Source organism: Phyllostomus hastatus, unplaced genomic scaffold, assembly GCF_019186645.2.
Source record: "Phyllostomus hastatus isolate PE091 unplaced genomic scaffold, TTU_PhHast_1.1 phas_scaffold_114, whole genome shotgun sequence".
In the NCBI taxonomy this organism is placed as follows: domain Eukaryota; kingdom Metazoa; phylum Chordata; class Mammalia; order Chiroptera; family Phyllostomidae; genus Phyllostomus; species Phyllostomus hastatus.
In genome coordinates this window covers 9,090,106-9,104,295 of record NW_025334006.1, presented here as the reverse complement: position 1 = coordinate 9,104,295, position 14,190 = coordinate 9,090,106, and positions in this window count along the sequence as shown.

Here is a 14,190-nt window from a genome sequence, read left to right as displayed (position 1 = left end):
GGTCTGTTGTCCGCAGTCGTCTTTGTTTATTGGGGCCCTCTCTCACCCAGAAGTTTCACGTGTTCAAAATCTTGATTTAGCAGCGAGAACATCAGGCAGGGAGCCAGCTCTGCTACTAATTAGTATAAATCAAAATGGGGGAACCAGGAGATAAAAACTAGGTCCCAGGGGAAGGGTCTGCAGCCGGGGTTGGTAAGACTGACTGGCAGGTCAGAGTTGAGCAAGAGACAAAGGGGCTTGGAGAAACGCCACTTAGGGCCAGAGTCTTTTGTGTCTTTCCTCCGATTGCACCCCTTCAGATGCAGAAACGGTCGGTGGCAGCCTCCTTGGATTGTTTTCCTTCTATTCTAGCAGGCCCTCATTTTTGTTCCATGGCTCCACCCCCGGAAAGACTTAGAATTAGGTCCTGATTGGTCCAAGCCTCCCAGGGCAGTGCTGTTCCATCCAGGAGTGGTTTGTGCTCGGGTTCATGACCTAATTCTGGGAAGGGTAGTTTGCTGTTGGAGCCACTGTGAGAAAAGTTTCTTCGGTCTCCAGAAAGATTTGCACAGGGAAGAAATGGTCCCCCCCTTTTTTGGGTGGATAACGTCAAGTCTACACACGATGACTGCAACTGTGACAGCCACACGTGTCCACGAAGGCACTAGTCTGACAATGCAGGAGTGAGGGTGCGCACAAGACCAAGTCCTGGCGGCTGCATTAACAAACTCTGAAACCATTGTACAGCCAATAGAGGAGCTTCTTCTCTTCTCTAGTCTTTAAAGCAGCTCCTTTTCCCTAGAAAGCGCTCATAATGCTTCAGGTGTTAATGACTGAATACAATGCTCGTACTCCTTTGACGGGGCCTGTGGCTTTGTCCCTACTGGTGATAGTGAGAGCCGTTAATAGCTGAGGAAAGGTCTTTAAAAATGTTATGGGCCTTTTTTGGGTTGACTGCCTTACTCCTCTTCTTTCTGGGAGCCTCTTATTCCACACGTCTCGTGAATGTTGGTACACCATGATCCTGCCAGGTGGCATGGGGAAGCCCACCCAGACATACAGACTTCAGTAGGACTTTCTCACCAAATTCCCTTCCTGAGAATTTGGAAAGGTGACGGAGAAACAGATCAGCCTCTTCAGGTGACTGGACTTAGAGCAGGTTTTCATGGTCCACACTTCCTTCCACGCAGACTGGGAACCCGAGAAAGCAGGTTGGGTCTGAAAGAAAAGAATGAAACAAATGGAGAAGGACAGAGAGAGGCGATGCAAAGTCTGATGGGTTTGAAGTTCTCGGGTCGAGTTCCTTCCTGAGGCCCATGTGTTTACCCACTCGGAGGGGTCATGACACTTCACTAGCAGGTTCCTTTTTAAAAAATTATTGATTGATTGTAGAGAGAGAAGAAGGGAGAGAGAGAAACATGAATTTGTTGTATTCCACCCATTTGAGCACTTACTGATTGATTCCTGCATGTGTCCTGACCAGGGATCGAACCTGAAACCTTGGCATATCAGGATGATGCCCTGTCCAACTGAACCGCCTGGCCAGGGCTCACTAGCAGATTTTTATAATAAGTTTCCCCTTGTTCTTATGCTAGCTCAAGTGGGTCCCTATTATTGGAAACCAAACGGATTCTTAAAAAAGTGGTGTGTTGGTAAATGTTTAACAATAGGCTCTGATTGTTAAAAGCCCTGATTTTATTGCACTTGCTGATTTCCATGATATAAATACTCCCACTATTGCTTACTTCAAGCTACCAAAGTGACATCACTGAGTGTGGAGTTGGGAAGGGATGAGCGCATTGGCTCTGGAGAGACAGCTCCAGCTCACCACTCCCTAGAGAATACGACACGTAGCACGCTTCCCAGAAAACCCATAAGTTATGTAGGAGATTTGGGGCTACATACCGATGGCTGCTAAACTGGGAATTCTGGTATTAAAATCTTTTTAGTTAATTTAAAACATGCTGAGTCTTGGGGCTCAGGGAGTAGAGAAAGTAGGATTAAGTTTTTAAGTAATATTGAAATAACACTTTTTTCAGTATGATAATAATTCAGGTGTATTGGGGTGAGGTGGAAGGTACGGGGCTTGGACAGAGGAAAGGAAAGGGGCTGGTAAGGGGTGGGCCAAGGTGACCTATGTGAGGGCAGGGACCAGGCCTTGCAAAAAGGAGACCATTCTGCGAGTCAGGAGGGGCTTTCCAGGGGTTGAGAAGCCAAGGCCACCTGGTACTCCAGGTCACCACACCAACAAAGGGCTACATTTGGTCATTTGGCCAACTCCTATACAATCTCCTGACCTGCTCTGCTTCTGTCTGAGGTTCCTTTATAAAGGGAAAAGCCTGGTACTGCACAATTAAAGATAAGAAGGCATAAAATGCATATGCAGGGTTGCAGCAATGCTTTAATTGTGAGTGAGGTCAAATAATCAATCAGTGAGAGAACATTGGCATCAGAGCCGTCCTTCCTCTGAGGAGAGGAAGTTGGGAGGGGTGGAGAAGGGTAGTGTCAGGGCTTTAAGAAGGTCCTTTCCAGCTTAGCCACCTTCCCACACTTGATTCTTCTGCCTGGAAAGCCAGTCACAAAATCTTTGTGTGTGTGTTTTTAAGATTTTATTTAGAGAGAGGGGAAGGGAGGGAGAAAGAGAGAGAGAACTATCGAACACTTGCCTCTCAAACGCCCCCAGTTGGGGACCTGGCCTGCAACCCAGGCATGTGTCCTGACCCTGGAATGAACCAAACTGGCAACATTTTGTTTGGTGGAAGGACGCCCGACCCACTGAGCCACACCACTTAGGGCAAACCAGTCACCCAATCTTTAAATATTGGACTCTTCACAGTATAGATGGACCTGGAGAACATTATGCTAAGTGAAATAAGCCAGTCGGAGAAAGACAAATACCATATGATTTTACTCATATGTGGAATCTAGTGAACAAACTGAACTAACAAGCAAAACAGAGACAAACTCATAGATGGAGAGCAGATGACAGTGGGTGTGATATGGGCGGAGGTTAGTGGGTGGAGGGATGGGGAAAAAGAAAAAAGGACTCAGGGACATGGACAAGAGTGTGGTGATTGCTGGGGGGAGGGGCTGTAAGGGGATTAAATGGTAATGGAAAAAATACAGTAAAGATTAAATAACAAAATAAAGTGAAAAAATAAATATTGGACGCTTTGAGTGTTGAACTTCTTCTCAATTTTAAGACTAGTCTCAAAGATCACCCTTTCACCTTTCCCATGACTCTCCCAGAACAGCTGGCTTCCCACAGCAGAGGCCCCTGTCAGAGCCCTGATCATACCTCACTGTCATGCACCCCAGGCTTTCTTCTCCTAGATTTGCTGTTCCAGTATAACTGGAATTTTTGGACACTGGGCACTGACACTCCTCAATTCCCAGAACTTGCATTTTTGTACTTAAGCTCATAAATGGATTTTTTAAACAACTGCATTGTTTCATTTTACTGGCATCAATATTTTTGTGCATCAGTGTTTATACATCTATTTGAATATTTAGTCCTTGACATTTATACATGGAAAAGCAAATGTGTTGATGTTAGTGATAAGAAGACTGGATTTTCATAAATTGAGTGCAGTTGAGACAAAGCTGGAAATCATTAGGCATGTTGGAAAGGGTACATTTGAGCATCGATCACATATTTGGACTTAAGCCTGTTGACTCTGTTCATTTGTGGGGGGAAAAAAAGATCAAAATTAAAGAACACATATAAAATGTTGAAAAATATATTCCTGAAGAGTATATCTGAGAGGTGATGTGAACTAATTCCTTTTTATAAATATTAATTCCAGATGAAACAAGATTGAAAGATAAAACAAGAAAACCATAAAAGTACTAGAAAAAAGCACTAGTAAAGATTTTCTTAATCTCAAAGTAGGGAAGACTGGTCCAAGCAAAATATAAGTAAAACCCAGAAGCCTTAAAGGAAGAGGCTGATACTTGAACCACATAAAACATTGAAACCAAGAAAGAGAGAGGAGGAGGGGAGATGGAGGAAGAGAGAGAGACTCAGTAAATAAAGTGAAAAGACAAAGGCAAATGGGGAAAAACTTTGGAACACAAAATTAGGGCAAGCCCTAATACTCCCTAATACATAAAAAGTTTTAAAATAAGAAAAAGCCAAACAAGTTAGTAGAAAAATGGTCAGAGTATATGAATAGAAAGTTCACAGAAGAGGGATTCCAAATGACCAACAAATACATAAAAGATGCTCAACTTCACAAATAATTAAAGAAATACAAAATAAACAGTGAAATATTTTTCTTATTTTAGATTGGCCTAGGTCCAATATTTGATGATGCCAGTATGGGGAAGGTAGAGGAATCAGGCCCTTTCAAAGCAATGTTGGTGGGAAAGAGATTTGGTATAATTTCTTTGGAGGGCAACCTGAGAATATTAAAAAATGCTTGTACTTTGTGACCTAGCAATTCCCATATTAGGAATTGGCCCAACAGAAATATCCTTTCAACTGTACAAAAAAATATAGATATGTACTTATGGATATTATTCACTCAAGTACTGTATCTGCTTAGGTTATTATGTTCCTAGAATCTGCTTCTTAAAATGACATTTTTATTGTGTTGTTTTCTGATTAGAAGTACCCATGTGCATTATAAGAAATTCAAATGACAGCTATATTAAAATAGAAAGAAATAGGTTCCTGCCAAGATGGAGGTGTAGGTAGAAACCCTTCACTTCCTTGCACAACCAAAAGGAGGGTAACAAGCAATCTAAAAAGAATACACAAACAGAAGTGCCAGAAAATCAAACTGCATGGAACTCCAACAACCAAGGAATTAAAGAAACAGTCAACCAGACCAGTAAGACACTGAGAGAACCCGTGGCAAGGCAGTGGACTGAGGCCTGGCTGAACGGGAAACTGAGACTCAGAGCTGACGGTGGACTACCTAGGGGGTTGCCATGGTGGGAGAAACTCCCAGTCTCACAGGAGAATTCATTAGAAAGCAGTGAGTGTGGCATTGTTCCCTCTCTGATCCCTCCCCCATGGACAGCACCACAATGCAACAAAGAGGGTTGCCCCACTCTGGTGAATACCTAAGACTCCACCCCTCACAACATGACAGATACAGTGAGACAAGATATACGGCCCAAATGAAAGAACAGATCAACACTCCAGGAGAAGAGCAAAGCAACGAAGGGATAGCCAACCTATCAGATGCAGAATTCAAAACACTGGTAATCAAGATGCTCACAGAATTGATTGAGATTGGTTGCAAAATGAAGGAAGAAATGAAGGCTATACAAAGTGAAATAAAGGAAAATACACAGGGAGCCAACAGTGAAGGAAAGGAAACTGGGGCTCAAATCAATGATTTGGAACAAAAGGAAGAAATAAACATCTAACTGGAACAGAATGAAGAAATAAGAATTCAAAAAAATGAGGAGAGGCTTAGGAATCTCCAGGACAACTTTAAATGTTTCAACATCCAAATCATAGGGGTGCCAGAAAGAGAGGAGGAAGAGCAAGAAATTGAAAACTTATTTGAACAGATAATGAAGGAAAAGTTCCCCAATCTGGCCAAGGAAATAGACTTCCAGGAAGTCCAGAAAGCCCAGAGAGTCCCAAAGAATTTGGATCCAAGTAGGAACACACCAAGGCACACCATAATTAAATTACTCAAGATTAAAGATAAGGAAAAAATCTTAAAAGCAGCAAGAAGAAAGGAGAGAGTTACCTACAAAGGAGTGTCCATAAGACTATTGCTGATTTCTCAAGAGAAATCTTGTAGGCAAGAAGGGGCTGGAAAGAAGTATTCCAAGTCATGAAAGGCACGGACCTACATCCAAGATTACTCTATTCAGCAAAGCTTTCATTTAGAATACAAGGGCAGATAAGGTGCTTCCCAGATAAGGTCAAGTTAAAGGAGTTCATCATTATTAACCCCTTATTATATGAAATGTTAAAGGGACTTGCCTAAGAAATAGAAGAATCAAAAACTATGAATAGTAAAATGACAACAAACTCAGACCTATCAACAACTAAACCTAGAAAAACTAAACAAAATCTAAGGAAAGAACTAGAACAGGAACAGAATCACAGAAATGGAGATCACATGGAGGGTTATCAGTGGCGGGGGGAGGAGAAATGTACAGGGAAAAAGAAGCATAAATGGTAGGTACAAAATAGACAGGAGGAGGTTAAGAATAGTATGGGAAATGGAGAAGCCAAAGAACTTCTACGTACAATCCATAGACATGAGCTAAGGGGGGGGGTGAGGAATGCTGGAGCGTGGGTGGGTGCAGGCTGGAGGGGAACAAAGGGGAGAAAGAAAATGGGACAACTGTAACAGCATAATCAATAAAATATACTTAAAAATAAAAAATAATTAGAAAAATAAAAAAGATCCAGTCAGAAATGAAGGATACACTAACTGAAAAAAGGAACAATTTACAGGGAAACAACAGTAGGGTGGATGAAGCTTGAGGATCCAATCAATGATTTGGGACATAAGGAAGAAAAACAAACAAACAAGTACAACAAGAAGAAGAAAAAAAGAGTCCCCCAAAGTGAGGATTATGTAAGCAGCCTTTGTGACAACTCTAAGATGTCCAACATTCACATCATAGGGGTGCCAGAAGGAGAAGAGATGAGCAAGAAATTGGAAACCTATTTTAAAAAATAATGAAAGTAAATTTCCCTAATTTGGTGAAGAAAACAGACGTGCAAGTTCAGGAAGCACAGGGAATCCCACACAATATAGATGCAAAGAGGCCCACTCCAAGACACATAGTAATTAAATGCCAAAGGTTAAAGATAAAGAAAGAATCCTGAAAGCAGCAAGAGAAAAGCAGTTAAGTTACCCACAGGGAGTTCCCATAAGACTGTCAGCTGATTTCTCTAAGAAACTTTGCAGGCTAGAAGGGATTGGCAAGAAATATTCAAAGTCACAAAAAGTAGGGACCTACAGCCAAGATTGCTCTACCCAGCAAAGCTATCATTTAGAATCAAAGGGCAGATAAAGAGCTTCCTAGACAAGAAAACACTAAAGGAGTTCATCATGAGTGAACCATTACTATATGAAATGTTAAAGGTACTTATTTAAGACAAGGAAGATCAAAACTATGAACAGAAAAATGGGGAAAAAACCCAACCTATATCTATCAACAATTGAACTAAAAAATAAACTAATCAAATAAGAACAGTGACAGAATCATGGATATGGAGAGCATTTTAATGGTTGCCAGATGGGAGGGAGTGTGGAGGAATGGGTGAAGAGTGAAGAAGTACAAACAGGTAGACACAGAGTAGCCATGGGCATGTAAAGTACAGTACGGGAAACGGAGCAGCCGAAGAACCCATACCCATGACCCATGGACATGGTCTGGGGATTGCCTGAGGGAGTGGGGTTGCTGGGCAGAGGGGGCAAAGGGAGAAAAATCTAGACAACTGTAGTAGCATAAACAAAATATAATTTAATAGTAAAAAATAATAAAAAAGTATGCATTAGACTTTTGTTTTCATGTCTAAGAATCTAAATGTATGTTAGTAGAAGACTGTTTAGACATTACTTGTTTTCCCTCTAGACCAGTGGTATCCAATAAAAATTTAATGCAAGCCACATATGAAATTTTGAATATTCTAGCAACTGCATTAAAAATGTAGAATGAAGCAAGTGCAATCAATTTCAATAATATGTTTTATTAACCCAGATATCCAAAATACTATCATTTTGACAGGTAATGAATATAAAAATTATTAATGTGCTAGTCTACATTCTAATTTTCATACTAAGTCTTTGAAATCTGGTGTGTATTTTACATTTATAGCATGTCTCAATTTGGATGCTAAATTTTCAACAGTTACAGCGTGCTACCAAACTTAAAGTGTGTTTGGAGGAAAAATATTTTAAACAGCTTCAGTTTTAAAATTTAAGTTAAAAATTTTTTTTTAAAGATTTTATTTATTTATTTTTAGAGAGGGAAGGGAGGGAGAGAGAGAGAGAGAGAAAGAGAAACATCAATGTGTGGTTGCTGGGGGTTCTGGCCTGCAACCCAGGAATGTACCCTGGCTGGGAATCGAACCTGGGACACTTTGGTTCCCAGCCCATGCTCAATCCACTGAGCTACGCCAGCCAGGGTAAGTTAAAATTTATTAAAATTAAAAGTTCAGTTCCCCAGTCATACCAGCCACATTCCAAGTGGTCAATAGCCACACTTCTTTCTAGCGGCTACATTATTGGATGGCGCAGATACAGAACATTTCTGTCATCACAGGAAGGTCTATTGGACGGTGCCGATCTAGACGTTGAGCTCTTGGCTGATAAAATCTTATTCATCTTTTATAGTTTTTTATAGTTTTCCCAATTGCCACTAGCTGCCCTGTCATATTTTCCTGAATATTATCAATGGTTGGAAATCTCTTCCCTTTCAAAGGTGCTTTTAGTTTTGGGAAAAGCCAGCAGTCTCCGAGTGCCAAATCCAGGCTGCAGGGGTGGTGAGTCACCTGGGTAATTTGATGTTTCACCAAAAAACTCTGCACGAGATTGATGCATGAGTGACCATGTTGTCATGATGAAGCTGCCAGTCACCAGTTGCCCATAGTTGCAGCCTTTTCAATCATCCCAAGAGTTTCTGGGGAGGAATATTTAAGCCTAATGCAAAATCTGATGCAGATTTGCTGCTCTGCTTGCTCGGTCATTTTGAATGCAATGGCCACACAGTGTACATGCTCACTCAACGGCGTGTACTGCCCCCACTGACTAGTACAGCGAAGTCATCATTGTTCACACATGTGCATTCCAGTCCACTCTCCTTGGCTGCCAGGTTACATTGATGTGGCGCAAACCATTCTCATTATATTAATGACTGGGCTTCTTCCAGACAGTCCTTGATAAATTCTAGGTAAATCTTTGTGTGTGTTTATGAGGATTTCCTTAGAATAAATTCCTAAAAGTAGAATGGTAGGTGCAGAAGTCCATATCTGTAAGTTTGAGGATTTGAATTGCCAAATCCCTCTCTTGGAAGGTTGTAATAGTATATACTCTTCTACTAGTGCCCATTTTCCCCAAACCCTCACCAATTCCGGATAATATTAAAAACGAGTGTTGAATTTGTAGCTTGCTTTGGGTAGTATAGACATTTTAACGATGTTAATTCTTCTTATCCATGGGCACGGTAAATCTTTCCATTTATTTTTATTTTCTTCAGTTTATTTCTTCAATGTCCTATAGTTTCCAAACACAGGTCTTTTACTTCCTTGGTTAAATGTATTTCTAGACATGGGTGAGAAAGGTGAAAGAGATTAACAAGTACAAATTGCCAGTTATAAAAATACTAGGGTGTAAAGTACAACATAGGGAACACAGTCAATAATATTGTAAAAACTATTATGGTGTCAGATGGCTGGGTACCCAACTTACTGGGGTGATCACTTCATAAGGTATATAAATGTCTAGTCACTATGTTGTACACCCGAATCTAATATAACATTGTATGTCAATTGTCATTGGAAAATAAATCATAAAAAAACAAGCAAATAAACAAACAAGCAAAGATCAATTAAATAAAAAAAACCCAACAACTTTGCAAAGCGTTTTTGTCAGCTCTTGGTTCAGTCATGTGCCCAGTGATGGAGCGTGGGCGCCAGGGTGACGGATGACCCTGTAGTTGGGTCTTGGCGCTGATGCTGGTTCGCTGTGTGTCTTACGGAGACGCTTAACTTCTAAGCTTCATTGAACTCATCTGTGGAATGAGGACCATAGCACCCACCTATGGGTGGGTAGCAGAGTAAACATGAATTGAAAATAGAATCGATGGAAAAAGTGGCATCTCATTTTTTTAAAAGAGCGTTTCTTTGGTTGCTACAGATGTTGAACATTTTAAAATATCTGGCCATACATCTGGGTGTATGTGTGCGTGTGTGTTTGATCTGCCCACTTTTGTTACTGTCCATTCTCTACAAGATATGTTCTTCTAGAGTTTTGTAAGTGCTGCTTACACAGTAAGGATATTAACCCTGTGAAATACTCGCTGCTGTGAGGTTGGTCTTTCAGCATCAGCTACCCGTGACTCCAGTCATGGCGCCATGTCCTTACTTTCTTGGCTGCAAAAATAAATCAAATAAACTATATGTTGCAAATACTTCCCACCGTACATTGTTTGTATTTTCATTGTTCTTGCATGTGACTTCCCAGAAAGTTTTATTTTTTTAATACACTTTTAATTACAGAGTGATTTTTGGAATAACCTTGGATTTACAGAGAAGTTGCCACGGGAGCTTCTGTATGTCTTTCAGTCACCTCTCCCTGATATTCACGTCTGACACAACCGCGGCACGTTTGTGGAAACAAAGCAATCCCATACCGTTTTAGAGCGGCCCTGTTCATGTGCTGCAGAGAATCAAGCAGCTCTGATACAATGATCTTCCTCTGGTGGAAAATTTGGTTTAAAGTTCGGTTGATGGAAATTTGGACCTTTTTTTTCCCCAGAAAGCATGACTTTCTGTATTTTCTATTAAGAACACAGAAGTCTATCTAATTCATAATGTTCTGAAAAATATCATTCATAGTTAACTAACAGAGCTGTTGGATTCTTTTTACTGCAAGAAATATTGTTTCTACATGCAAAGACGTTCAGAGTTTGGATTTTGAAGTGCTTTGGAGTCTGGTAACTCTACTGGAGGATTTAATTCGTCGTTTATTCTCTGATGGTTCCGTTTAGTGTCTTACCCTCCCCACAGTTATGCTACTCACTTTCTGAGGTTAAAGGGCAAAAGTGAGAAGCGTCCCTAACATCACCCTTAATAGGAAGCAATAGGCCACTGGAGCACTTTTCTAAAGAGATCTATCACCTTTCTCTTCCGGAATTAGAGCTTCTAGGGAGAGGCTGGTAAGGAAGAGTTTGGTCGGAAATGATCCTTTCCTAGAGCTGAGTAGAATGACCTAAGATGACTGGACAGTCCAGAGCAGTGACCTGGGGTCGGGGGCCAGAGCTCCCAGCGCCTGCTCCAATCCTGGCTCAGCCCTGGGCCTTCCCAGCGAGACACTTCCCCGCTGCGGGTCTCCGTTCCTCGTCGGCAAAGCAAGGGGGCCCTAGGGATCTCTTTCTGGCTGGAAATTTTCTCCATGATTCTCAAAAACAGGTTTTATAGGGGGTAATGCCTATGTCTGTGATTGGGGTGATCGTTTCATCGGTGGGTACACATGTCAAAACTTACCAAGTGGCCTGTTTTAAATATTTAGTTTGTCGAATGTCATGCATACCTCAAAACAGCCACCTAAACAGATTCTATCCAGCTCCTAGAATGGTGAGGGGGCAGAGGAAGGATGGAACTCTGTTTGATAAGGCTCTGTTTGTGTCGTCAGAAACAACAGGGGCAGAGACGGCAGCGCTTCCTCGGGTTTTCCCTGGAGCCTCCTACTAAGGCTTGTGCTTTCTCTCCCCTGACTTCTTCTCTGTATTTTTTTATTACTATTTTCATCCGTTCCAGGGACTGTTCTCTTTCCTCACCTCAGGCATGATCCTGGAGTCCTCTCCCTTGTTTGGCCCTAGGCTCAGGAGAGAGGGGTCCAAGCTCACCTGCAACCCAAGAGTTGCAGGATCTCCCTGCAACTCTAGGCCTCATCCCCACTGTTCCTAACACTTATGGTAATTACAGTTCATCGGGCGGTACTTCTCAGAAAAAGTTCCTCTTTGAATTTTTGGAACTTCCCACAAGGTAACAGTTGGATGAGGAACTGCTCAGAGGCGGCCGTGGAAGTGGCTGTCTGCCCACTGTTGGCACCCTTTCCGCAACCTCTCCTACCCCGGTCAGGCACCAGTCACTCACCTTGGACTCGTGACACTCGCCCTGAAATACCTCTCTGAGCCTGCCTATCTCATGCATCCCCTCTGCTGCCACCTGGTCCAGATGTATCATTTTAAGTCCGGATTTCCCTAGAAATCTCCTCACGTGGCTTCCCGTTTAGAGTATTTCTGCTGGGAAATCCATCCTGGAAGCCTCGTCATTCTCAACACTGCCTTCCTCGCCACTTCCCTGCTCAGAAACCTTCCGGGGCTCCCCACGTCCCCCTCTCAGCAGGCGTCAACTCCTCTTCTCCTGGCCCCGCCTCCTCATGTTTCACCTTTCTCACCCTGTCCAAGGTCAAGTCTTCCTGCCTAACCCGACCACGTGTCACGTGTTTTCCCAGTTCTCTCCCTTTCTCATGTTTCCCCACCCCTAGAAATCCAGGCTCTCCTCGCCAGATCCTAGCCACCCTAAGGCTCAGTTCAAATCTCATCTTAGTTTGAACTCAGCCTCTTGATTTCAGGTTTTTTGTTTTGTTTTGTTTTGTTTTTACACACAAGAGATTAAAACAACAGCAAAAAACAAAACACAGGTTAATCCAGGAGTTTCTTAAACCAGAAATACCAGATATATGCCTTTCCCCTTCAGGTGGGTACTTGAGAATTCTAACCTGGGATTTAAAGTGTGTGCAAACTAAGAATTTGACACACGGAGGATAGATGAAAATTTCCTTGCATCCATTTGTGGTTGATTCTTGCTAGGCTGAGTATAATGTGTGTGAATGACGAAAATGCAATCAAGTATGATTCCTAAAAGTAGTTAGGTGTATTTTCTCCTTTTGCAATGAAGAGCAAGTTCAGATTAATATAGATCTATGTTTATAGACAAGAAAAAATCATCTTTGTTTTAATAAATATTTGTTTAGAAATCAGAATCCATGCACCCCTATCATCACTGCAACATTATTTACGACAGCCAAGATTTGGAAACAGCCTAAATGTCCATCAGTAAACGAGTGGATAAAACAGCTATGGTACCTTTATACAATGGAACACTACTCAGCGATAAAAAAGAAGAAAATCTCACCATTTGCAACAGCATGGATGGACCTGGAGAACATTATGCAAAGTGATATAAGCCAGTCAGAGAATGGCAAGTACCATATGATTTCACTCATATGTGGAACCTAATGAACACATTGAAGTAATAAGCAAAGTAGAGACCGACTCATAGATGGAGAGCAGACTGACAGCTCTGGGGGTGGGGGGCTGAAGGGTAGAGGGACTGAGCAAAAAAAGAGAGAGAGAGAGAGAGAGAGAGAAAGAACTCACAGACACAAGCAATAGCATGGTGATTGCAGCTGGGAGAGGAGTGGGTGGTGATGGAAGAGGGTGTGGGGGAATGAATGGTGATGGAAAAAAAACCCAAACACACAGAAATCAGATCATGATGCACTCTTCAATAAAACAAATTTCCAGCCCTGACCAGTGGTTGGGCATCATCCTGCAAAGTGAAACTCATTCGATTCCCAGTGGGGGCACATGCCTGGGTTACAGGCCAGGTCCCCAGCGGGGGGTGTGCGAGAGGCAACTGATTGATGTTCCTCTCTCATTTCGATGTTTCTCTCCCTTTCTGTCTCCCTCCCTTCCCCTCTCTCTAAAATAAATAAATAAAATCTTCTAAAAATTTTTCAAAGGAAAAAAATCAGAATCTATGATATAATTTTTTTGTTGTTTAAGGAAAAGCTGTAAAACGGAAGTTTGGAAAGATATACACCAAATGGTTTTCTTTGGGTGGAGAAATTATTGGTGATTACCGCTTAGTAAAACACCTCCATTTTATTGAAACTTGCCAGTACAAGCAATTTCATTGTCATAACCAGGGAGAGATTTTCATTTTGGGAAAAAGCACAGAAACAGAGACATCAATTTGACACAAATGCAGATGGATCACTTTAGAGACAGTTCAAAATTGAATATTAAAAGGCCTTCTGTTTTGTTTTAATGTAGAGTGAGAGCTGGACAGGGCCCCATCTACAGGGAGATTCCGCAGATGGGGACTCGGCCATTGCCCTGTTTAAGGGTAAACATTATAAAAATAAACAAATGAGCAAAGTAATGGAATGTGATAGACAGGATGCCCAGGTAATTGCTATAAATGTTGTGTCCTTTTGTTGTTGCTGTTGTTGTCAGAGACCTAGAAAGGACTTTAACCTCAAGGTCTATTAATCTGGCTCCTGTCCCTGAATAGAGCTAGTGGCACTTCATGTTCTAAATCATAAATACGTGATTTGCGCTTTGTAGGTTCTTTCCATTAAGTTTGTTATCTCATCGTAAGAATGGGAAATGTACACAGGTGGGTGTCTAAACCTTGAGAATTTGACCTGCAGGTGGGAATGTTACCATATGGGAATTCACTTGAGTTCTTAGACTGCTGACTGGTCAGCCTCA